Here is a 26,742-nt window from a genome sequence, read left to right as displayed (position 1 = left end):
CATTTGAATTGATTGTTATGGTGTGTAATTGATTGTTAGTAACAGGTTGATTCTTATTTTGAACTAATTAGAAACCATACGTTCTTGGTGTCGTTGGCAATCGAGATATCATGGGTATAGTTAGGTTTGGGTAAGGGTTGATTGATCATTGGGTGATAACCTCACGTTCTCGGAATCTGAGTACTTAGTCCCCTTTCATCACTGCAATTGTTTATACATGAACTATGTCTATGTAGTTCTTTCTAGTTGAATGTTAACACAAAAGTTGAAACAAACCGGATACACAAGATAGTCATTTGTCTCACAATTGTTTACAATCTAATTTTCAATTCGTAAATAGATTAAGTAATCTTAGTTTTTAAAACCAATCAAATCAAACTACTCTTGAACTTTACTTTTTTTTGCAATTAGTTTAGTTTTAGTTAACTTAGATACATTTCTAAATAACACATTTTCCACAAACTCCCTGTGTTCGATACCCACTTGCCACTATCTACATAGTTGTTATTGGGATTAAATTTGCGTGACCACGACATCACGTCAACATATCTGCAAAAATCATGATTATAAATAGAGATAGGAATATGATCAAATGCATTTAAATTCAAAGCAACTCCCTTTATAACCGTGTTTAGAAGATCAACCAGGTATTCTCCCTTTCATCTTCTCTCTTGCTTGCTCTGTTTTTCTTTCTTTCTACTATTCTGTTCAAAATGCTACTTCGGAACTCCCCTGCTAAGGATCACCAGAAGAATAGTCCACTAAAAAGCCAAGGAATCATCGAAGATTCCATAAAGGAACGATGTTGCTTCACCGATCCACAGATTGACAGGATCCGTTATTGCTTCCCGGCGACCACTGTTTTCAAACTCTTTAACCCCAATGCTTTCAGCGATCACATCTCTGATAACTGGGTTGCATTCCCTGTTACCCCATTTACCATAGGCTACACATATCCTTTCCCAGCTTTCACCCAATCCTTCTTTTCCCTGACCGGCATATCCTACATCCAAGCTATGCCGATGATCTGGAGGGTTTTATATACCCTGGAAAGGATCATCGAGCAGGAGGGGATAGATTTAGGCATGGCTGAGTTAGGAGAGCTGTATGATCTGACCACCTTCGGTTCCCATCGCTATCTGTTCAAACGAAAGCCTGGGGAGGAGCATCCAATCTTCAAGGCCACCAAGAACGACACTAATTGGAAGCGACGCTTCTTCTTTGTGAGGAGGGATTCTATCCCTGATGGGAAGGATCTACCCAAGATGTGGGCTATTCATGGTAGGATGAAGGATCCTAGGGAGGATTACCAGAGAACCTTTATTCTGACATAAAGATCACTGACTTTTTATTGTTCTTTTGTTGTACAGCTATCTCCGTTGCACATCTCAGACTGACTCCGACTGCTAAAGAGAGACTCTTGGCTTTCAAGAGACTGGACCCTGAAACAAGAACTTTCAAGTCTACCACCCAAGATTCTCAGGAAGTATCCTCTGGTTCTGTCACGATGTCAAGTAAGTATCCTTGTTTAAAGATTTAATTAGATAATGAAATTCAAGTAAAATTTAGACACTTATCTTGTTTTGGTTGTGTAGGTGCCGGAAAGTCCACCAAATCAGCTTCGAAGTTCAGCATCACCGATCTCACCAATGTCAAATCCTCGAGGAAGAAGACTCCTGCTAGCCCAACTGCTTCAATCCCCAAGGCACCCCTCAGGGGGAAGGGAGGCAAGAAGAGGAAGGCCTCCGAGGCTGAGGATTTGCAAGGGCTTCCCTTGATCCGCCAACAGTTCATGGACTACTTCAATGAGGTAAGGATCACTGTCCCTGCTTGTACATCCTGCTTGTATGAGGATCACTTGGTTCTGACAATATCCTTTGTTTTCCTTGCAGAAATTTGCTGAAATAGAGACCTATGTTGGCCACGTTGAGGATCAGGATAGAAAGATTGCTGATCTTCAACAGGTTGCTGTGCTGAAAGACCTCAAGATAGCCGATCTTCAGAAGGATCTCCAGGCCACCAAGAATGATGCTGCCAAGATGCTGATCAACTTTGACTATGAGAAGCATGAGATTACCCAGGATGCTAAGGTCTCCGCCGCCATAGCAATGTACAAGATCCAGCTGCAAATGGCCATGGAAGCTCAGGATCCTGCTTTCGATAAGAGCACCTGGGACGTGGAGGGCTGGAAAGCAAGGTTGGCTGAACTGGAGGACGATGAAGAGGCTGGAGGAGATCTTGACGCTTGAGGCTGGAGGCAGTGGCAAGGATCAGGGTGGTGAGGCAAGTGGAGCTGGTGGTGAGGATGCAGCGAAGGTCTAGGCTGCAGGATTGGGCAATGATGGAAATTTCGAGACTTAGCCGGAGCCCAATTTTTTTTGTTTAGTGGTTGTTTGTTTGAACAGTTTGGTGGTTTGTACTTAAAAAATAGTTTTTAGGATTAAGGATCTAGGATCCTTCAGACAATAGGTAGGATTGCATATGGTGGAGGGATCCTCTGTTTGGGGGATGAAACCATTGTGATCCTGCCATCTTTATTTTCCTGCACAACTTAAAACCTATTATCCTGGACACCCTTTACCTACTCCAGCGGACGGGCCACGTTTTGCTGGTAGATGCTTGGGGTAGGTAATTTTGACAACCTTTGAAGGGTTAGTCTTTTTGTTAATAAATAAAACTTTAACTTTTTGTCGCTTATCCTGTGTTGTTTTCCTTTAAGTTCCTTTAATTTTTAATTGTCTTGATGTACACTTATTAAATAAGCAATTTTGAATAAGTCAGATTGAAAACATTTAGGATATGATCCATGATCAAATATCCTATAGTTGAAAAATCCCAAAAAGTAATATATGTTCTAAGGATCATAAGTTTAGTTGTCAAAGTATAAGGGGGATTCAAATAATCAGCGAATAGAATTGAAATAGTTAAGGATCATACCTGAGGATCCAAGTTAGGATCCTAGTCATAATCAGGATAACCATAAGATAAACCTTAAGAGAAATAAGGATCAAGGATCCTTAGTTGTTTAACTTCAAAGACCTGAAGTAGAGCATAACTTGGGACTAAGCCGATATAGGATAAGAGTTAGCAACTGGGGACAAGCCCAAGGATAACTGGGGACAAGCCCAAGGATAACTGGGGACAAGCCCAAGGATAACTGGGGACAAGCCCAAGGATAACTGGGGACAAGCCAAAGGATAACTGGGGACAAGCCCAAAGATCGTATGTAAACTGGAGTATGGCCCTAACTGGCGACTATCCAAACTTAGTGACATGATAATGCCAAAACCTTAGCTAACGTGTAAACGTTAGAAACCTTAGGAACGGATGTATGGTACGTCTACCATTATACGTAGGATCCTAGGTATAGCCAGTACAATGGAATTATCAGCCCCTAAAGCGAGTACTGGTCCCAATGCCTTGAACTATACCAGGATCATCATGCGCTACAGGCGGAACTGGGGTCAAGCCCAAATAACTGGGGTTAAACCCAAGGATCTGGATCACTTCTGTAGATAATCAACATTATGCTAAGAATACCTGAACTTTCAAAACTCAAAATCTTGTGAGAGAAGGATAAAGGATACATGATCCTTATCCTTGTATGGGAAAGTAATTAAATGAAATAGTTCAAGATTAGGATGTTACCAGAGTGAGGATCATTGACGCTTTAAGGATCCTTCAAGGATACCCCTAATGTAAGGATCATATGCTTTTGGAGGATCCTGCTCACATAAAATACTTCTTCAAATGGACAGCATTCCAAGCCCTTGGTAACAAATCACCTTCCATGGTCAGCAATCTATATGCCCCCTTTCCTGCTTCAGCTTCAATCAAATAAGGGCCTTCCCATTTTGGTGCCAACTTTCCATCAGCAGGATTGGTGGTATTCTGGAATGCTTTCCTCAATACCATATCTCCAATTTGAAACTTCCTTATCCTGACATTTTTGTTGTAAGTACCAGCCATTTTCTGTTGATAACTAGCCATCCTTATCCTAGCCAAATCCCTGATTTCCTCAATAGTATCCAAGTCTTGAGCCAGGTTCTCATCATTTTCCTCAGGATCACGGGTACTTGTTCTAGCAGTTGGAACCACCATTTCTGTTGGGATCACAGATTCTGCTCCAAATACCAAAGAGAATGGTGTTTGACCAGTAGCATTCTTGGGGGTTGTCCTATCAGCCCAAAGCACATAAGGTAATTCTTCTGCCCATTTCCCTTTCTTGGATCCAAGTTTCTTCTTCAAATTGTTGATGATGATCTTGTTGGATGATTCTGCTTGACCATTAGCTTGTGGGTGGACTGGTGTTGATGTTATCATCTTAATCCCCCAGCTGTCACAAAAGTTAGTGGTTCTACCCCCAATAAATTGGGAACCATTATCACATATAATTTCAGAAGGAATGCCAAATCTAGTTATAATATTTCTTTTAATGAAGGATATAACTTCCTTTTCTCTGACTTGGGCAAACGCTTCAGCCTCTATCCACTTGGAGAAGTAATCAGTCATAGCAAGCATGAACACTTTCCCACCAGGTGCCTTAGGGAGCTTACCAACTATATCCATGCCCCATCTCATAAATGGCCAAGAGGAGGATATAGGATGTAGAAATTCAGCCGACTGATGAAGGATATTGTTGTGTCTCTGGCAAGGATCACACTTCTTAGCATATTCCACAGCATCCCTCTTCATTGTTGGCCAGTAGTATCCTGTCCTTAGGATCCTTGAGAACAATGCCCTGCCCCCAGTGTGGTTTCCACAATCTCCTTCATGGAAGTCTTTTAAAACTTCTTGGACTTCAGGATCCTCGATGCATCTTAAATATGGTCCTGCAAGAGATCGCTTATACAACATATTATTTAAGATTGTGAATTGAGATACCTTAATTTTGAAAGCTCTAGGGTTTTCTCCCATAGGAATCTCTCCGTGTTGTAAGTATCTCATGATTGGTGAGATCCATGATCCTGATCTGAATGAGATTGAGTATCCTCACTAGGGATAATCGCAGAATCCTCTCCTATTTCCATCGCCACATGATCCTCGATGGCAGGAGCCAGGATATGGATAATGGGAATGCTTATATCCTCCGGGATCTTCAAAGATGATCCTAGATTAGCCAGTGCATCAGTTTCTGGATTTTCTTCCCTTGGTACCTGTGTCAAACTAAAGGAAACAAAAGAGAGTGCCAATTCTTTGACTATCTCCAAATACTTGGTTAGATTTTCACCTTTAACAGCATAGGATCCATTAAAGTGATTTGTAATTAACAATGAATCTACATGTACCTCAAGATACCTGATTCCCATATGCTTAGCAATTTGCAAACCAGCAATCAAGGCTTCATATTCAGCCTCATTGTTAGTGGTTTGGAACTCACAAGCTATGGAGTGGGGTATTATGTCCCCCTGTGGCGATTTTAGTAGTATACCAAGCCCTGTGCCTTTGACATTTGAGGATCCATCAGTATGGAGTATCCAAGGATCCTTCGTCTCTTCCAACTGCTGGACTTCTAACTCGGCTTCCTTTTGTAAATCACTACTGAAATCAGCCACAAAGTCGGCCATTGCTTGGGATTTGATGGTTGTTCTAGGCTCATATCTTATATCATAGGCACTAAGCTTCACTGCCCACTTAGCCATCCTTCCAGACATCTCTGGTTTCCTAAGGACATTCTTAATTGGAAAATTAGTTTTAACGATAATAACATGAGTTTCAAAATAATGTCTCAACTTAGTAGATGCCATGATTAATGCAAGAATAAGCTTTTCAGGGTGTGAATACCTGGATTCGGCATCAAGTAAACTCTTACTTACATAATAGACAGGATGTTGTGTACCTTCATGATCCTTAACATGGACTGCACTTACTGCTTTTGAGGATACCGCAAGATATAAGGATAACACATCTCCTTTTTCTGGTTTCATCAAGGCTGGAGTTGAGGATAGGTATTCTTTGAGAGCTCGTAAAGCACTCTCATGCTTCTCAGTCCACTCAAATTTCTTGTTCTTCCTTAGGATATCATAGAATTCTTTGCACTTCTCTGAGGATTTGGATATAAATCTGTTTAAAGTTGCTATCCTGCCTGTTAGCCTTTGTACATCCTTAGCATTGGCAGGAGATTTGATGTTCACCAAGGCTTTGATTTGTTCCGGGCTAGCTTCAATGCCTCTCTTGGTCACCATATATCCTAAGAATTTACCTGCTTTAACACCAAAGTGACATTTTGAAGGATTAAGTTTCATGTTATATCTATCAAGGATATCAAATGCTTCCTCCAAGTCTCTTAGGTGATCCTCAGCTTTTATGGACTTTACCACCATATCATCTATGTAAACCTCCATAGTTTGTCCAATCTGATCCTTGAACATCATGTTCACCAGCCTTTGATATGTTGCACCTGCATTCCTTAATCCAAATGGCATAGCAATATAACAATATATACCGGTTGGGGTCATAAAAGCCGTATCCTCTTGGTCAGATGGTTCCATCTAAATTCGTTGGAATCCAGATGAAGCATCCATAAAAGTCAACAGTTCATGACCCGCCGTTGCATCCACCATGGAGTCAATGTGGGGTAATGGGAAAGGATCCTTGGGACATGCCTTATTTAAATCGGTGAAATCGACACATACCCTCCACTTTCCATTTTTCTTTTGAACAACAACCACATTGGCCAGCCATCTTGGATACTTTACCTCTCTAATCATAACTGCTCGGAGCAATTTTTCTACCTCTTCCTGGATAATGGCATTTCTTTCAGGTGCAAACTTCCTCCTTTTTTGATGGATTGGTTTGAATAACCTGTCAATACCGAGTTTATGAGTGATAATATCTTTAGATATACCTGTCATATCCTCATGTTTCCATGCAAAGGTAGTCTTTCTTCTTTTGAGGAAGGATACACGGTCTTCTTTCATCTTGCCAAGGATCCCTGACCCGATATAGAGTTTGGATTCAGTATCATCAGGATCCATGAGGATTTCCACCACATCCTGCTCTCTTGCCTCCAAGACATCCCTTGGAGGATACTTTGATTGCTATTAATCCCTTGATTTTGAGGCTGGTTTCATTGATGAAGTATAACAATCCTTAGCCTCTTGCTGGTCACTATCGATCTTGACTATTCCCCAAGGGCTAGGGAGCTTCACACATTGATGGTATGTAGATGGGACTACCTTCATATCGTGTATCCAGGGCCTGCCAAGGATAACATTACAACAAGATAAACAGTCAATAACACAAAATTTTTGATAATTATGTAATCCTTCGACATAAATTGGGAGTTTGATGTCCCCCAGGGTGTTCTTAGTTTCGCCACTAAATCCCACAAGCACGGAGGATCTTGGTATGATATCTTATTCAGGGATACCCATTTTCTTCAGAACATCTAGCTGGATAATGTTCACTGAGCTTCCTCCGTCAATAAGGATCCTGCGGACAAAATGGTTAGAAATGAAAAGAGTAATAACCAAACCATCGTGATGAGGATCCTAGATGTCAACACGATCATCCTCATCAAAGGTTATGACTTTTCCCTCAGAGACACTTGATGTTCGAACAGGTCTTTCTCCATTATCCATTTTAGCTTCCTTTGCATGCCTTTTAGCTGCTGAGAAGGATGTACCACAGATGTCTGATCCTCCAGAAATAAAGTTTATCACTTGTGCATCTGCGGGAGGGGCTGGAGCTTTCTCAGGGATCCTTTCAGGGTCCTGAGTCCTTGACTTTTTTCTACCCAGCAATTCTTTTAAATGCCCCTTGCTCAATAGATATCCAATTTCCTTTCTCAATGCGATGCATTCTTCTGTTAAATGCCCAAAATCCACATGGTATGCACACCACTTTGATTTGTCTTTGGTTGCGGCCGGTCTGTCATTTTTTCTAGGCCATCTGGCTTTTTCTCCTAGATTCTGCATCGCAAGGATTAGTTCATTGTTATCAACGGAAAAACAATATTCAGAAATTGGAGGATAATCCTCATCATCATCTTCTTGATCAACAGCATGCACGTTCTGGTTGTCAGATCTGTTATAGGATTTGAATTTGTTGTTCTTGTACGAGGTTCCTTGCTTTTCTTGTTTTGAGGATCCTGCTAATCTCTCCTGGATCCTCTTGTCATCCTCTAGCCGGATGAACCTGAGTGCCCGGGTTCTTACCTCATCTAGGTTCCTGCATGGTGTCATAACAAGATCATCATAGAACAATGAATCCCTAAGCAATCCCATTTTGAAGGCCTCAACAGCCGTGGCTATATCCAAGTTGGGAATGTCTAAGGATTCTTTACTAAATTTGGTTATGTAATCCCTTAATGATTCATTATGACCCTGAGTTATCCTATATAAATCACTAGTTAATCGTTAAAATTTTCTACTACAAGAAAACTGATTATTGAATAAATTAACTAGATTAGCAAATGAGGTAATAGAGTAAGGGGGAAGACTTAGCAGCCATTTGAGAGCCGATCCTGTAAGAGTGGATCCAAATCCCTTGCATAGGCATGATTCCTTTAACCTTTCTGGAATTGGATTGATCTCCATCCTCTCCCTGTATTGTGCTATGTGTTCCTCAGGATCCGTCGAACCATCATACTGCTTCATTGTTGGAACATGGAACCTTTTGGGTATCTCAGCATCACAAATTGGTGGTGCAAAATGAGATATCTTATGGCTTCCATCTGCAATCTCCGGGATAGGTTTGACCACTCCTGGAACACTTGATATCATATCCTTCAGTTTTTGCAACTCTCTGGCCATAGCATGGTTGATACCTGCATCCTGCATGAATCCATGGTTAGTGGTAAGAGAATTACTAAAAGTGTTACCTCCCATTGGGTTCAAGTTAGGAACACTGGATATGAATCCGTATTGCTGGGACTCTGGGATGATGGGGGGACCAGTGGAAGCAATGGTCTGCATTGGAATAAAATCTCCCTGATGGACATCTGAACTTCCTGTTTGCAAACTCCTCAAGGATCCTGGCATCTGGAAGGATCCCTGAAACTGGGATGATCCTGGAACAAAGGAGGGTCCTTGAACCTGGGATGATCCTGGAACAAAGGAGGATCCTTGAACCTGGGATGATCCTGGAACAAAGGAGGATCCTTGAACCTGGGATGATCCTGGAACAAAGGAGGATCCTTGAACCTAGGATGATCCTGGAACAAAGGAGGATCCTTGAACCTGGGATGATCCTGGAACAAAGGAGGATCCTTGAACCTGGGATGATCCTGGAACAAAGGAGGATCCTTGAACTTGGGATGATCCTGGAACAAAGGAGGATCCTTGAACCTGCTGCGCTCCTGAGTAGGCTCCTGAACTCATGAAGGATCCCATATGCTGAGGATAGGATCCTGCTGGCTGGAAATATGAACCTGATGCCTGAGTCATTATTGTCGATCCGTAGGGCACTCCTTTTGGTCCACCCACATACTGAACATCTGGAATCACCGAAGGCTGAGAAGTAATCACCGGAGTATCAAAATTCAAAGATCTGGGCACCAGTGGGGAATGATCCTCTGCCACTTTCTTTTGTTTCTTAAGATCTCCGATTTCTTTGAGGATCCTGTCATTGGTCTTATCCTGTTGCTTTATATGTTCCTTCATCTGCAAAATCAAAGTAAACATGTCACTAGTAGTGGGAGTGTAAGGAGCAGAAGAAGTTAGAGGTTTAGGGAATATGGGAGTTGGTTTCTTCTCAGCATTTTTCTGAGCTCCAGCAGGTGGTGGAGGCAAAGGTGGAATGCCCTGGGACGAATTGACCGCAGACATTGCCGTAGAGGTATTCTTCACTGATGAAGCCATGTATTCGTATGCAACGAACTGGAATGATCACCAACAGAAAATTTTCTTATAAATGAAGCACCAATTGCCCCACGGTGGGCGCCAAACTGTTTTGGTTAAAAATCACGCTAGGATAATGTAACCAAACTCCAAGTTACGGGGAATGATGCTTGAAATGAAGAATTATGATAAGGATCACTATGAAATGAATTGTACAAACAACACAAGGATTTATACAAGGAAAAAGCCCTTGATCAATGAATGATCTCCGGCATAAAAAACCTCGGGTGATGGAAACTACCGATCACCAAGCTCAAATAAATCAATTAGAGTTTACAACTTCGGATAGTGACGAGCTAAGTACAAGGATCACTATGCTTAAACGTGTAAAAGTGTGAGAAATGCTAAGTGTTTGCTGAGAGCTTTGTGACTGCAATTGTACGAAAGTGTGTGTAAGCAAAAATGGCTAAGTGTTCTAATTTTAGCTCGTCACCCCATTTAAATATGAAAGCTAAACTAAGCTAACTAACTGCCCGACTTTCGTGCCATTCTCCCACGTTCTCCACAACGTCCATTTTCATTCAAATGAGTGCGAAATACTTGGGGAATATTCCATAGTAACGTTGCCAAGACCAAGCCAAGTTCAATACTCCTGCAAAATAATACGAAATACAAACAGCCAATCGTTAGTATGAGGATCCTTAAGGTGATCCATGATCCTGATCCTGAACCTCTTCTGAGGATCACTATCTGTCACAGAAGCAAGGATCACTTGTCAGGATAATAAGCAAGGATCACTAATTGTTAGAAAATCCTCCCCTAACAATAACATCAACACCAGTCCACACACAAGCTAATGGTCAGGCAGAATCATCCAACAAGATCATCATCAACAATTTGAAGAAGAAGCTTGGATCCAAGAATGGGAAATGGGCAGAAGAACTACCTTATGTGCTTTGGGCTGATAGGACAACCCCCAAGAATGCTACAGGCCAGACTCCATTCTCTTTGGTATTTGGGGCAGAATCAGTGATCCCAACAGAAATGGTGGTTCCAACTGCTAGAACAAGTACCCGTGATCCTGAGGAAAATGATGAGAACTTGGCTCAAGACCTGGATACTATTGAAGAAATCAGGGATCTGGCTAGGATAAGGATGGCCAGTTATCAACAAAGAATGGCTGGTGCTTACAACAAAAATGTCAGGATCAGGAAGTTTCAAGTTGGAGATATGGTATTAAGGAAAGCATTTCAGGATACCACCAATCCTGCTGATGGGAAATTGGCACCAAATGGGAAGACCCTTATTTGATTGAAGCTGAAGCAGGAAAGGGGGCATATAGATTGCTAACCATGGAAGGTGATTTGCTACCAAGAGCTTGGAATGCTGTCCACTTGAAGAAATATTTCATGTGAGCAGGATCCTCATGGCACAGATGATCCTTACATTAGGGGTATCCTTGAAGGATCCTTAAAGTATCGGTGATCCTTACTTTGGTAATGTCCTAATCTTGAACTATTTCATTTCCTTATTTTCTCATATAAGGATAAGGATCATGTGTCCTTTATCCATCTCTCACGTGATTTTAAGTTTTGAAAGTTCAGGTATCCTTAGCAAAATATTGGTTATCTGCAGAAGTAATCCGTTCCTTGGGTTTGACCCCAGTTCCGCCTGTAGCGCATGATGATCCTGGTATAGTTCAAGGCAGTGGGACCAGTACTCGCTTTAGGGGCTGATAATTCCATTGTACTGGCTATACCTAGGATCCTACGTATAATGGTAGACGTACCATACATCCGTTCCTAAGGTTTCTAACATTTTCACGTTAGCTAAGGTTTTGGCATTGTCATGTCACTAAGTTTGGATAGTCGCCAGTTAGGGCCATACTCCAGTTTGCATACGATCCTTGGGCTTATCCCCAGATGCCAAAGGATAACTGGGGACAAGCCCAAGGATCGTATGTAAACTGGAGTATGGCCCTAACTGGCGACTATCCAAACTTAGCGACATGAAAATGCCAAAACCTTAGCTAACGTGAAAACGTTAGAAACCTTAGGAACGGATGTATGGTACGTCTACCATTATACGTAGGATCCTAGGTATAGCCAGTACAATGGAATTATCAGCCCCTAAAGCGAGTACTGGTCCCACTGCCATGAACTATACCAGGATCATCATGCGCTACAGGCGGAACTGGGGTCAAGCCCAAATAACTGGTGTCAAACCCAAGGAACTGATTGCTTCTGTGGATAATCAACATTTTGCTAAGGATACCTGAACTTTCAAAACTCAGAATCATGTGAGAAGTGGATAAAGGATGCAGGATCCTTATCCTTAAGTGAGAAAGTAAGAGAATGAAACAGTTCAAGATTAGGATGTTACCAGAGTAAGGATCATTTGTGCTTTAAGGATCCTTCAAGGATACCGATAATGTAAGGATCATCTGTTCTATGAGGATCCTATTCACATGAAATATTTCTTCAAGTGGACAGCATTCCAAGCTCTTGGTAGCAAATCACCTTCCATGGTCAGCGATCGATATGCCCCCTTTCCTGCCTCAGCTTCAATCAAATAAGGGCCTTCCCATTTTGGTGCCAATTTTCCATCAGCAGGATTGGTGGTATTCTGAAATGCTTTCCTTAACACCATATCACCAATTTGAAACTTCCTGATCCTGACATTTTTGTTGTAAGCACCAGCCATTCTTTGTTGATAACTGGCCATCCTTATCCTAGCCAGATCCCTGATTTCTTCAATAGTATCCATGTCTTGAACCAAGTTCTCATCATTTTCCTCAGGATCACGGATACTTGTTCTAGCAGTTGGAACCACCATTTCTGTAGGGATCACTGATTCTGCCCCAAATAACAAAGAGAATGGAGTCTGGCCTGTAGCATTCTTGGGGGTTGTCCTATCAGCCCAAAGCACATAAGGTAGTTCTTCTGCCCATTTCCCTTTTTTAGATCCAAGCTTCTTCTTCAAATTGTTGATGATAATCTTTTTGGATGATTCTGCCTGACCATTAGCTTGTGGGTGGACTGGTGTTGATGTTATCATCTTAATCCCCCAGCTGTCACAAAAGTTAGTAGTTCTGCCCCCAATAAATTGGGAACCATTATCACATATAATTTCAGAAGGAATACCAAATCTAGTTATAATATTTCTTTTAATGAAGGATATAACTTCCTTTTCTCTGACTTGGGCAAAAGCTTCAGCCTCTATCCATTTGGAGAAGTAATCAGTGATAGCTAGCATGAACACTTTTCCACCAGGTGCCTTAGGGAGCTTACCAACTGTTTTGGTCAAAAATTACCTAAGTAATTAAGTGATCAAATTAGTTTTGTGAGGTAGTGTGCTAAGAGAATGTATTCAAAAATATGTTAATCAAGTTATTTGCAAAAATAGTTTCAGGATACGGCTCAGGATATCGAGCTGTATCTATAATCAAACAATGAGCAAAAAATGTAAAGGTTGACACGTGATGTACGAGGAAAGCCCTTGATCGATCTAGATCTCCGGCATAAAACCTCGGGAGCTGACAATCGCAGCTGCCTTGTTCTTCTTATTACTTCAAACTTCAGGATACAGTGCAGGATGTGGTGTGGATCGACTAAGTGTTACAACGTAATTTGAATACAAGTGTTTGGATGTGGTGTTTGCGGTGAGCTAGGGTAAGAGTGTACGAGAGTGTAAGTGGAAGATTGTGTGCCTTAAACTGATCCGCCCCCATCTATTTATAGTAAAGATAATGTAACTAACTATCCTACATAACCGGGATCCAACGAATATTCCTTAGTCGAACATTGTAGACCTAGACTTTCGGGTTCAACGTCTCTCCTTTAACAGATACGCCCGAGTCTTGAGGAGATGAAGTCCATTTGACCGTACACGTGATTAATTCGATATACTTCAGGATATTACCCAGGATGTTAGCAATATCCCCGTCCAGTATCCTGATTACAAATAAACAATCACAATCAGAATATTAGTCAGGATATATGTTCAGAAAATGGCCCATAACAATTGTCCCCAAAATATATCTGTTGGTATACCAATTCCAATGGATATATTTTAAAACTCATTTCGTGCATCGAGGCAATTAAATCAAAGTGACGCTTGAAGTGACATTGTGCAACTTCCAACGCGTTTTTCACTCAATGGCTATCCATTTAGCCTCTATATCTTCTCTCTTCCTTGTTGATAAACGATCATCTCTCTCGGAATTCTCAGGTACTTTTCTCTTCTTATCTCTTAGCATTTTCTCTTTCAAATTTCCCGATGGCCACCAGAACACGCTCTCACTCCGGCGAGTCCACTTCGTCGTTTGTCAACCAGAACCTGCTGAAAAACCCCGAGAAGGAGGTGTGCTCCTTCGACAACGCAGATATCAACGCGTTAAGAACCTCCGGTGCTTTCTCCGATACAGCGATTATCCATCCATTCGACCGGAGCATTCGTTCCGACGTATGTTTCGAGGAGTGGATCTGCTTCTCATCATATCCTTTTTCGCTTGGTCTCCGATATCCATTCCCGGAATTCATCAGGAAGTTCTTTCGAATTACCGGTCTCTGTTTTGCCCAGACGATGCCCATGGTCTGGAGAGTGCTGATTATGCTTAACCAAATCAAAACCCTTCACGTTCCCGATCTTTGTATCGAAGACCTTCCACTTGCTTACCGTCTCCGATTTCACGGCAATAGTCGCTTCTTGCTTTTCTCAACTTCTAGCAATCCCCTCATCCTCAAAGCTTCAAAAAACGAGGATGGGTGGCAACGAAAATTCTTTTTTGTTAGACGGGATTCCATTCCCGAGGGCAAAAGCCTTCCGGTGAAATGGTTGACCTCCGGTAGGGTTTAGGGTTTTTAGATATCCCCAAACATATCCTGGTGATGCATCCTATGCTAATATCCTGATTTCTTTCTTTTGCAGCAAACTTCAAAGAGTTAGCTCCTCCTTCTGAAGAATCTCAAGAACGAATCAACAGGATCTACCAGTTGCCTGATTGTGACAGATCCTTTTCACAGCACCTTCCAAGTTCAAGCCAGTATTCTTCGTCAGATATGTCTGGTAAGATTCACATAAACTTTGCACATTTCTTAATATTAAAATAAGAGACAAGAGTAAAGTTTTAGATATTTTCCCTGTTTAGCAGCACCAGTCAAAGCTCCAGAGGTCTTTGATCTCGATGAATTGGATAGTTACCCCATTCCTGTCCAGGTGAAGAAAGAACCCAGCAAACCTGCCTCTACTTCCAAACCAACATCCGGCCCTAAAACGGCAGTTGTTCCTAAGCCCTCTCCTGCTACCAAGCCACGTGCCTCAAGTTCCCGCAAAAGAAAGGAGACTGACTCTCCAGCCTCATCTGAAACCTTCCCCTTTGAAAACCACGGGTTTCTTGAATCCAGCGGCTTCATGACTGGCTTTGTTAACCAGGTTCATATCCTTAACCTATATCCTGCAGCATATACTGGTTATTTTACACATATGTTGATACCTGTGCTTTTGGTTGTAGGGCCTGGAACGCCTCATGTTCCTTTATGAGGATGCGTGTGGGCTTAACAAGATGCTGGAGGCCAAGCTCAAGAAAGCTGAAGAAACCATTGCTGACCAAGGGATGATCGTCGCCGCAAAGTCTCAGCATTATGAAGATAAATTCAAAGCATTGACCCAAGAAGCCAAAGCTGCTGTCAACAAGGCCAACGAAGATGCCCAAGCCAAGCTGGACGCCGCCCAACTCCAATTCGAGCAGGATAAGACTACCTACCGAGAAGGTCTCAAGGGGTCAGTTGTAGTCTCCCCCTACAAGCCAGGCTAAAGATGGCTTATGAAGCCAAAACTTTGGGCTTTGAATGCCCTTCCTGGAATGTGAATGCTTGGGAGGCAAAACTGAAAGACCTCGGGGGAAGTGCTGTTGAATATCCTGCCAAGCCTGCGGGTGAAGAGCCTTCCAAGGCAGCGGAGGAAGCGGCTGATGCTGAGAAGAATCCCGAGGGTGATGCAAGTGCAGGTGCTGATGAAGGGGTGGTTGAAGAGGGTGCTGCCCCTTGAAAGCAGCGAAGTGGGCAATGATGGATATATATGCCAAGGCCGGAGCCCACTTTTTTTAAATTTGATGGTTGTGGTTTGTAACCCTTAAACAATTTCCTTTTCCTGCTTTTGAACAATTTACTTTCCTGCATTAAGACAATATAATGGCCAAAGGTGGATGGGTCCTGGGTTTCAGGATGAAGCCCTTGGTCATTAGTTAGTATGGTATATTTTGAACAATATAATAGTTGAAGGCGGATGGGTCTCGGTTTGAGACGAAACCTTCAATCTGTTAAGTAAATCTTAGTTAGGAAATTATTGTGCTTTTGGTGGATGGGCCTTAGTTTAAGGTGAAACCAAAAGCACAACTTTTGACATGTTAATAATATGACCTGCCTTTGACTTATTTGCCTTTGTCAATGCTTTAGTCTTTCATTATATACTGTTTAGTTTTGATATCAATTAGTATAATCATTTAAATACCTCAATCCATATTTTTAGCAATATCTTGTAAAGAACTTTGGCAAATAGATCTTCTCAAAATCCCCATAATCTGGATAGAGTTTCAAAAAATAGTTTGTTCTTTTTAAGACCTCAAATAGTTTAAAGTGTTCAAAGGAATAAGATGGTTTACTTAGCATTTATAAACAAATTCCATTCTGATTTTTAAACTTGAGTACCATACTCCAAATATTCCAAACAAGTATCCTGTATTATATCCTGAGAATGTATTCTGAGAATATATCCTGAAGATATATCCTAGTCAGGATAATTAAACTTCAGACATGGTTTCAAAAGTTCAATCAAGTTGCGTAGGATTCTCAAAGGAAAGATCATACCAGGAATAGAGTGTAACCCTAGTTTCAAACTTCAATCCTCTTTGCAATTCCTTGTACCAAGATGTCCCCAGTCCTTGCACGCTTGGTTCAAACTTGACTCTTTGTGCCTTACATAATCGCCTTAGGAGAAATGTCCCCTGTGTACAAAATCTTTCAATACTTAGAAAAAATTACTTAGACTTATGTTCAACTGCGTAGACAGTTCTTGTGTCATTGGGGTAAAATCCGAAAACATCCTGGAGATAAATCCTTAGTATCCTGGGGATAATCCCAAATTTTCATGCGCTACAGGCGGGAGTGTATAAACTCCAAGACTTAGAAAGGTGAAAACCTTTAAACCTTAGAGAGTATGAAAATACCCTTTCGTGAGAGAGGGTGATCAATCCTCATATACCTTTAGGATTCAGGATATAGCCAACAGTAACGAAATTGTCAGCCACTTTTACATGGACTGGTCCCGCCACCTTGAACTATTCCCGAATAACTTGCGCTCCAGGCGAGGTGTTTAAACCCAATTCGGATGAAAGGTGAATACCTTTAAACCTATGAAGGGACCAGGATCCCTTATACGTGAGAGAGGGGGCCAATCCTCTAGTCTTCCGAAGCATCCTGAGTGTGCATCCTGGAGCTATATCCCGAAGCATATACTGCAAAATATTTCAAAACTAAGGTGGGTGTTAGCTTGGCTAACACCCCTCCGATGCTTAAGTTAGTATTGGGTTCAAATAAAATAAAGTATATTTAAAAGAGACAGAATTCATACCATCTTGAGTTAGAAATTAAATTCTAAACTCACTTGAAATAGGCTTTGAGATGTATAGCATTCCAGGATCTTGGTAGTATATCCCCCTCCATATTCTTAAGCTGGTATGCTCCTTTTCCGGATTCCGACTCAATCTCATAGGGTCCTTCCCACTTTGGAGCCAACTTTCCCTCAGCAGGATTCGTAGTATTCTGAAAATCCTTCCTTAACACCCAATCTCCAACCTTAAATCTGCTGGTCCTGATATTCTTGTTATATGCTCTGGATATTCTTTGTTGATATGCTGCCATTCTCAACTTTGCCGCATCCCTTGTCTCATCGATAGTATCCAATTCTTGACATAGGGCTTCAGGATTCTTCTCAGGATCCCAGAGGTTGGATCTTGCTGTAGGTATCACCATCTCTGTCGGGATTACTGCCTCTGCTCCAAATACTAAGGAAAATGGAGTTTTCCCAGTAGCATTCTTCACAGTTGTCCTGTCAGCCCATAGGACAATTGGTAATTCTTCTGCCCATCTTCCCTTCTTAGCTCCAAGTCTTTTCTTCAAATTGTTGACAATTATCTTGTTCGAGGATTCTGCTTGTCCGTTCGCTTGAGGATGTATTGGAGTAGATGTTATCATTTTGATCCCCTAACTCTTGTAGAAGTCAGTAGTTCTTTTACTAATGAATTGAGAACCGTTGTCACAGATTATCTCGGCTGGTGACGGGTGGTCCTTGGGACAACCCTTAAGCATGTTAAGATATGAAATAATCCTCCATTTAACCGCGTAATTATCTTGAATTAGATAACTACGACGCTTATGTTTCAGGTGCGAATTAGGAGATAAGAGATGGATAAAAGGCAGCTTATGGATGCTTTGGTGGAAAACGGGTCGAGAGAAGAACACAAGACAAAACATAGGAGTCAAGATTGCTGAGTACCGTAAATTACGGTTCTACCGTAATTTACGGTAGACCTGATTTTTGTTGATTCCTGCACCGTAACACAGGCTTGATTCACCGTAACCATTTGATGTCCACCGTAAATTACGGTGGAGCCGTAATTTACGGTGGAGCCTGAACGTGAAAAATGTAACTGCCACAATATACTCGGTTTTGGTGTGTCCTTTGGGATTATTCTGATCATTGACGGTTCTTAGACACTTTTGGGGGCGATTTTGGAGTACTTGCTTGCTTTGTGAACATTTCTAAACATTCGGTTTGTGTTTTTAATCTTTATGAATATTAGATTGATGTTGATGATGATTCACCGAGCCATGTCCGGCTAAACTCTTCGGTGATCATCCTAGGTGAATGTTTCTAAGACTTTTGTGTGTTTAATTTCTGCATTTCTAGAATGATGTCTTGCGTTGCTTGAATGTCATGGTGTATGTTTGATTGTTTGTAGTGTGTTAATCCATATCACAATTCCTAGTCTTAATCGTACGTTCTTGGTGCCGTTGGCAACCGAGATATCACGGGAAGGGTTAGGGTTGGTTATTGGTTAATAGGTCATCGGGAAACAACCTCGCATTATTGAATCCGAGTACTTTGTCCCCTTTTATCACTTCAATCACACATACACGAGTTATGTCTATGTAACTCTTTTTAGTGAAATTGCACACAATTGTTTAAAGAAACTGAAACCTAGGGTGATCATTGTTTTCTCCTAATTGTTTACAACCAACTTTGATTTGATTTAGTTCTTAAATTAGTTTTCTAAAATAACAATCCATAATCTTGAATTTTAATTTTCTGCAATTTAGTTTAATTTTAGTTTAATTACAAAGCTATACAATCAACACATTTTCCACATACTCCCTGAGTTCGATACCCTACTACCGCTAACTACAGTTGTTTAGGGATTAAATTTGCGTGACCCACGACATCACGTCAGCTGGTACTCCAAATCTGGTCAGGATATTTCTCTTTATGAAGGATACTACTTCTTGATACCTAACTTGAACAAATGCCTCGGCTTCAACCCATTTGGAGAAATAATCTGTCATTGCCAACATAAAAACCTTCCCTCCTGGAGCCTTTGGAAGCTTTCCCACTATATCCATACCCCACTTCATAAATGGCCAAGGGGAAACAATAGGATATAACGGTTCAGCAGGCTGATGCAATATGTTACTATGTCTCTGACATGCATCACATCTTCGAGCATATTTTGCGGCATCTTTTCTCATTGTTGGCCAATAATATCCTGTCCTTAACACTTTCGAGAATAACGACCTGCCCCCAATATGGTTACCACAATCCCCTTCATGTATATCCTGAAGTACTTCTTTGGCTTCGGGATATTCCAAGCACCTCAAATACGGTCCTGCAAGAGATTTCTTGTATAAAACATTATTTATAATAGTGAATCGTGATACCTTCATCCTAAATGCCTTAGGATTTTCATCTCCGGGGATATGTCCTTCTTTGAGATATCTCATGATTGGAGCCGTCCAGGATTTAGGATCCTTTTCAGGATACTCCGCTCCAGGATCCTGAATACCTGCTACTTCTTTATCCTGAGGATTCGTTGCAGGATACAAGACATGTATTATTGGTATTTGGGTTCCCTCGGGTATCCTGACCGATGATCCCAGATTTGCCAAGGCGTCTGCTTCGGCGTTATCCTCTCTTGGTACCTGTTCAAGTGTAAAAATATCGAAATATTCTGCTAACTTTTTAACAATTTCAAGATATTCAGCTAACTTTTCGCCTTTTACTGCATAAGATCCATTTAAATGGTTAGTAATCAACAGGGAATCAACATATACTTCTAAATATCTAATATTCATATTTTTAGCTAATTCTAATCCTGCTATCAGAGCTTCATATTCTGCTTCATTATTAGTGGCAGGAAACTCACATCTAATGGCCTGGGGTAATATGTCCCCCTGTGGCGATTTTAGTAGTATACCTAAACCTACACCTCTTACATTAGATGCACCATCAGTATATAATGTCCAGGATTCTAAGTTTTCTCCTAGCTGTTGCACCTCTAGGTCTACTTCATTTTGAATATCACTACTGAAATCAGCCACAAAGTCTGCTAGAGCCTGAGACTTTATAGCATTTCTAGGTTCATATATTAGATCATAAGCACTCAACTTTACTGACCACTTGGCCATCCTGCCTGACATCTCTGACTTCCTAAGCACATTTTTAATAGGATAATTAGTTTTAACATGAATCCTATGTGTCTCAAAGTAATGTCTAAGCTTTGTTGATGCCATAACTAACGCTAGTATCAATTTTTCTAGGTGAGAATATCTAGTTTCAGCATTTAATAAACTTTTGCTAACATAATAAACAGGATACTGCTGACCTTCGTGATCCTTTACGAGGACCGTACTTACTGCATTCCCTGACACTGCAAGATACATGGATAATGGTTCACCATCCTTAGGCTTCATCAATAGAGGCGCGGTTGAAAGATACTGCTTCAAATCCTGCAGGGCTGCTTCTCGCCCCACTCAAATTTCTTATTCTTTTTCAGGATATCATAAAACTCTTTACATTTTTCCGAGGATCTCGAAATAAATCTATTCAAGGCTGCTACTCGTCCTGTTAACCGTTGAACATCCTTCATATTCGAGGGTGACTTTATATCCAGGATAACTTTAATCTGCTCCGGGCTTGCCTCTATCCCCCTTTTTGTCACCATATATCCTAGAAACTTTCCTGCCCCCACTCCGAAATGGCACTTAGCAGGATTCAGCTTCATGTTATACTGATCCAGGTTATCAAATGCTCCCTTGATATCCTGGAGGTGATCCTCAGCCTTTTTAGATTTCACCACCATATCATCGATATATACCTCCATGGTGTCCCCCAGCTTATCCTTGAACATCATGTTTACTAATCTCTGGTATGTTGCACCTGCATTTTTCAAACCGAAAGGCATAGCAGTATAGCAATATATACCTGTTGGTGTCATGAAAGCAGTATCCTCCTGGCCAGAAGGTTCCATTTGAATCTGCTGGAATCCTGAGGATGCATCCATGAAAGTCAACATTTCATGCCCGGCAGTAGCATCCACCATTGAGTCGATATGTGGAAAAGGGAACGGGTCTTTTGGACAAGCTTTGTTCAGGTCTGTGTAGTCTACACAAACTCTCCACTTCCCATTCTTCTTTTGAACCACTACCACATTTGCTAGAATTTGACTTCTCTGATTATCTTGGACTTCAATAATCTTTCAACTTCCTCTTGGATAATTGCATTTCGCTCAGGGGCGAACTTCCTTCTCTTTTGTTGTATAGGCTTGAATGACCTGTCAATTCCAAGCTTGTGAGTAATAATGTCTTTGGATATACCTGTCATATCCTCATGCTTCCATGCGAATGTTGACATCCTGCATTTCAAAAAGTTAGTTAATTGATCTTCAATATCCTGAGGGATATTGGTTCCTACGAGCACCGAGATATCAGGATTATCCTGATCCAGGATAACTTTCTTCACATCCTCCTCCGAATTCTCCATGATATCCTGGGCCCGCATCTTTAATTGCTATGCTGCACTTGGTTTGGTCGAGGATTTCATTGAGGATGAGTAACATTCTTTCGCCTCCTGTTGATCACTATCGACTTTGACAACTCCCCAAGGGGTAGGGATCTTGATGCATTGGTGATATGTTGATGGTACGGCCTTCATATCATGAATCCATGGTCTTCCCAGTATGATGTTATAGCAGGATAGAGAATCCATCACACAGAAACGTTGTATCGAGTTGACTCCTTCAACATATACCGGTAACTTTATCTCTCCCACCGTGTTCCTAGCTTCTCCACTGAAACCAACGAGCACAGTGGACTTCGAAGTAATGTCCATCGGAGATACATTCATCCTCTTCAATGTTTCCAGCTGAATTATATTGACAGAACTACCGTTGTCTACCAGTATCCTGCGTACAAAATGGTTAGCCACATATAATGTTATTACCAAAGCATCATGGTGAGGATCCTGAACAGTATCCCTGTCATCACTATCGAAAGTGATCACTTTATCAGTTGTGAGGGTAGTCATCCTGACTGGTTTGTCTCCCCTCTCACTCTTAGCTTCCTTTGCATGTCTCTTAGCCGCTGAATACGAAGTCCCACAAATGTCGGATCCTCCTGAAATAAAGTTAATTATCTTGGCATCTGCTGGGGGTGATGCTGCTCGCTCAGGATCCTTCTCGGGATCCTGCCCTTTATTTTTCTTTCTTCCCAGCAAGTCCTTCAGATATCCTTTGCTTAGTAGATAGCTTATTTCTTTTCTCAAGGCAATGCAATCCTCAGTAACATGTCCGAAATCCTCATGGAAGGCACACCATTTGGATTTATCCTTCCAATCAGCTTTTTGTTGATTCTTCCGAGGCCACCTGGCTTTATCTCCCAAACCCTGCATAGCATACATTAGTTCAGGTATATTAACGGAAAAACAATATTCGGATAATTCAGGATATTCTTCAGGATCCTCGTCTTCAACAGCATCCACTCGCTTGCTATCATTTCTGCCATACGGCTTAGAGCAATATGGCTTATATGAGGATTCTGATTTCCTGTTGGTTGATTCGTAGGTCGAGGTAGAATTCATCCTCTCTTGCATTTTCTTGTCATCTTCCAAAAGGATATATCTCAAAGCCCTATTACGAGCTTCGTCGAGATTCCTGCAGGGATTCATTACAAGATCCTGATAAAACTGAGATTCCTTTTGTAACCCCATCCTAAAAGCTTGCACGACTGTTGCAATATCAAGATGTGGGATATCCAAGGATTCTCGACTGAATTTGTTCACATAATCCCTCAAGGATTCCTGAGGCCCTTGAGTTATCCTGTAAAGATCACTGGTTAGTATCTCAAAACTTCGACTACAAGAAAATTGACTGTTAAATAAATTCACTAAGTGTGCAAATGATGTAATCGAATGAGGAGGAACATTTAGGAGCCATTTCAGGGCTGATCCTGTTAAGGTAGAACCAAAACCCTTGCACAAGCAAGCTTCCTTGAGCTCCGGAGGGATAGGGTTGATCTCCATCCTCTCCCTATACTGGGCAATATGCTCTTCAGGATCCGTGGTTCCATCATAAAGCTTCATGTTTGGAGTCTGGAATCTTTTTGGGATTTCAGCATCACAAATAGAACGTATGAACCGAGATATCCTGTGGCTATCCTGGGATACTTCAGGAATTGGCTGAACCACCCCAGGTACACTGGATATCATATCCTTTAGCTTCTGAAGTTCCCTGGATAATGCTGATGTCACAGCTGCATCCTGCAAAGATCCAACACTGTTAGTGGCAAAAGTATTATTATTATTAGGCACGTTACCAGTCGGAGGATTCTGTCCATATCCTGAAGCATATCCTGAGCTCCTCACGGTTGACATCCTAACCGAGGAGGGTATTTCAGGAATATGATTCTGAGGAAGGCTGGGCACAATATTCCCCCTAGTATCCTCAGTATACACAGCTGAACTAAAGTTCAAAGCTCTGGGTTGTAGAGGAGTGACGATATCTTCGGTGGATCTGCTTGAGCCAGCTTTTAAGAGTTGTATCTCTCTTAACAGCATTTGGTTTGTTTCCTGTTGTTGCCTCATTTGTTCCTGCACACTTCCAAACAAGGTTAGAATTTCATCATTTGAAGCTAAAATCGGAGCAGATCCCTGAATATTCCGAGTAGGTATAATATCCTGAGGTTGCGAAGAAGATTGCATCCTTGGAAGAGGTGGTGGAAGCACCGGACCAGTGGTAGCAAAGGTCATAGCAGACACAGTAGAAGAGCTCATGCTTGATCTTGAGGCCATTGCAGATAATGTGGCAAAAAGTTTTGAAAACAGAAAACCGATTAATGATTTCACAAAGATTTTTAGTAAAGATAGCACCACTTGCCCCACGGTGGGCGCCAAATTGTTTTGGTCAAAAATTACCTAAGTAATTAAGTGATCAAATTAGTTTTGTGAGGTAGTGTGCTAAGAGAATGTGTTCAAAAATATGTTAATCAAGTTATTTGCAAAAATAGTTTCAGGATACGGCTTAGGATATCGAGCTGTATCTATAATCAAACAAAGAGCAAAAAATGTAAAGGTTGACACGTGATGTACGAGGAAAGCCCTTGATCGATCTAGATCTCCGGCATAAAACCTCGGGAGCTGACAATCGCAGCTGCCTTGTTCTTCTTATTACTTCAAACTTCAGGATACAGTGCAGGATGTGGTGCGGATCGACTAAGTGTTACAACGTAATTTGAATACAAATGTTTGGATGTGGTGTTTGCGGTGAGCTAGGGTAAGAGTGTACGAGAGTGTAAGTGGAAGATTGTGTGCCTTAAACTGATCCGCCCCCATCTATTTATAGTAAAGATAATGTAACTAACTATCTGTTAGGGCTGGATTTTTATAACACATGATCCTTACATGTGATCCTAACCAGTGATCCTTGTTTCTTTGGCAGATAGTGATCCTCAGCAGAGTTCCAGGATCAGGATCACGGACCATCATAGGGATCCTCATGCTAACAGTTGTTTTCATTGAATTTAACAGGAATGTCTAGCAGGATCCGCTCTTAGCATCGCAAACAAGGGACGCGTCTTTACAACTTTGGCATATGCTTAATCAGAGATGAACGTTGTAGAGGATATGGAAACTCGGCATGATTTAAGGGCGATAATTTAGGCTAGATTTACTTTTATTTCTAAAGGGGTAATGAGCTGATTGTTAGTCTATTTACCTAAAATAGGTCACTCACACTTGTATATATAACACTCTTCCCCATTCGGAAGACACACAACACATTTCTCACACGCTTAGACACTCGATACTATAGTGATCCTTGTACTCAGCTCATTATCATCCGAAGTTGTAACCATTTTTTGTTATATTGAAGTTTGGTGAACGGTAGTTGCCATCACCCGAGGTTTTTTATGCCGGAGATCATTCATTGATCAAGGGCTTTTTCCTCGTATAAATCCTTGTGTCACTTGCATATTTCTCACTAGAGTGATCCTTTACTTTTTCAACAAACCAAGCATCATTCCCCGTTTACTTAGAGTTTGGTTGCATTATCCTTGTGTGATTTTTGCATCCAATACCATCCTCTTGGCCATTCATGAGATGGGGGATGGATATAGTTGGCAAGCTCCCTAAAGCACCTGGTGGAAAAGTATTTATGCTTGCCATGACCGACTACTTCTCCAAGTGGATAGAAGCTGAAGCTTTTGCTCAAGTCAGAGAAAAGGAAGTTATATCCTTTATTAAGAGAAACATTATAACCAGATCTGGCATTCCCTCTGAAATTGTATGTGATAATGGTTCCCAATTCATTGGGAGCAGAACCACTAACTTTTGTGACAGTTGGGGAATTAAGATGATAACATCAACACCAGTTCATCCACAAGCCAATGGTCAAGCAGAATCATCCAACAAGATCATCATCAACAACCTGAAGAAGAAATTAGGATCCAAGAAGGGGAAATGGGCAGAGGAATTGCCTTATGTGCTGTGGGCTGATAGGACAACTCCCAAGAATGCCACTGGTCAAACACCCTTCTCTTTAGTATTTGGGGCAGAAGCAGTGATCCCAACAGAAATGGTGGTTCCAACTGCTAGAACAAGTACTCGTGATCCTGAAGAGAATGCTGCAAACTTAGCTCAAGACTTGGATACTATTGAGGAAATCAGGGATCTGGCTAGGATAAGGATGGCAAGCTACCAACAAAGAATGGCTGGTGCTTACAACAAAAACGTCAGGATAAGGAAGTTCCAAGTCGGGGATATGGTGTTGAGAAAAGCATTCCAAAATACCATCAATCCTGCTGATGGGAAATTGGCACCAAAATGGGAAGGCCCTTACTTGATTGAAGCCGAAGCAGGAAAGGGGGCATACAGATTGCTAACCATGGAAGGAAATTTGTTACCAAGAGCCTGGAATGCTATTCACTTAAAGAAATATTTCATGTGAACAGGATCCTTCAAGCATATGATCCTTACATTGGAAGCATCCTCGAAGGATCCCGGCGACATCAGTGATCCTTACTCGTCCTTATCTCAAAACTTTTCCATTTTCTTATTTTTACATAAGGATAAGGATCACGTATCCTTCATCCTTCTCTCACGAGAATTTGAGTTCTGATAGTCCAGGTATCCTCAGCATATTATCGATAGTCTTCAAAAGCATCTCAGATCCTTGGGTTCAACCCCAGTTATCCTTGGGCTTGTCCCCAGTTTTCGCATGTAGCGCACGATGATCCTGGTATAGTTCACGTCTTTGGGACCAGTACCCACTTTCGGGGCTGACAACCTCATCGTACTGGCTATACTCAGGATCCTACGTATAATGGTAGACGTACCATACATCCGTTCCTAAGGTTTC

Source organism: Helianthus annuus, chromosome 10, assembly GCF_002127325.2.
Source record: "Helianthus annuus cultivar XRQ/B chromosome 10, HanXRQr2.0-SUNRISE, whole genome shotgun sequence".
NCBI classification, from domain to species: Eukaryota; Viridiplantae; Streptophyta; class Magnoliopsida; order Asterales; family Asteraceae; genus Helianthus; species Helianthus annuus.
Note: the sequence above shows the minus strand (reverse complement) of the source record.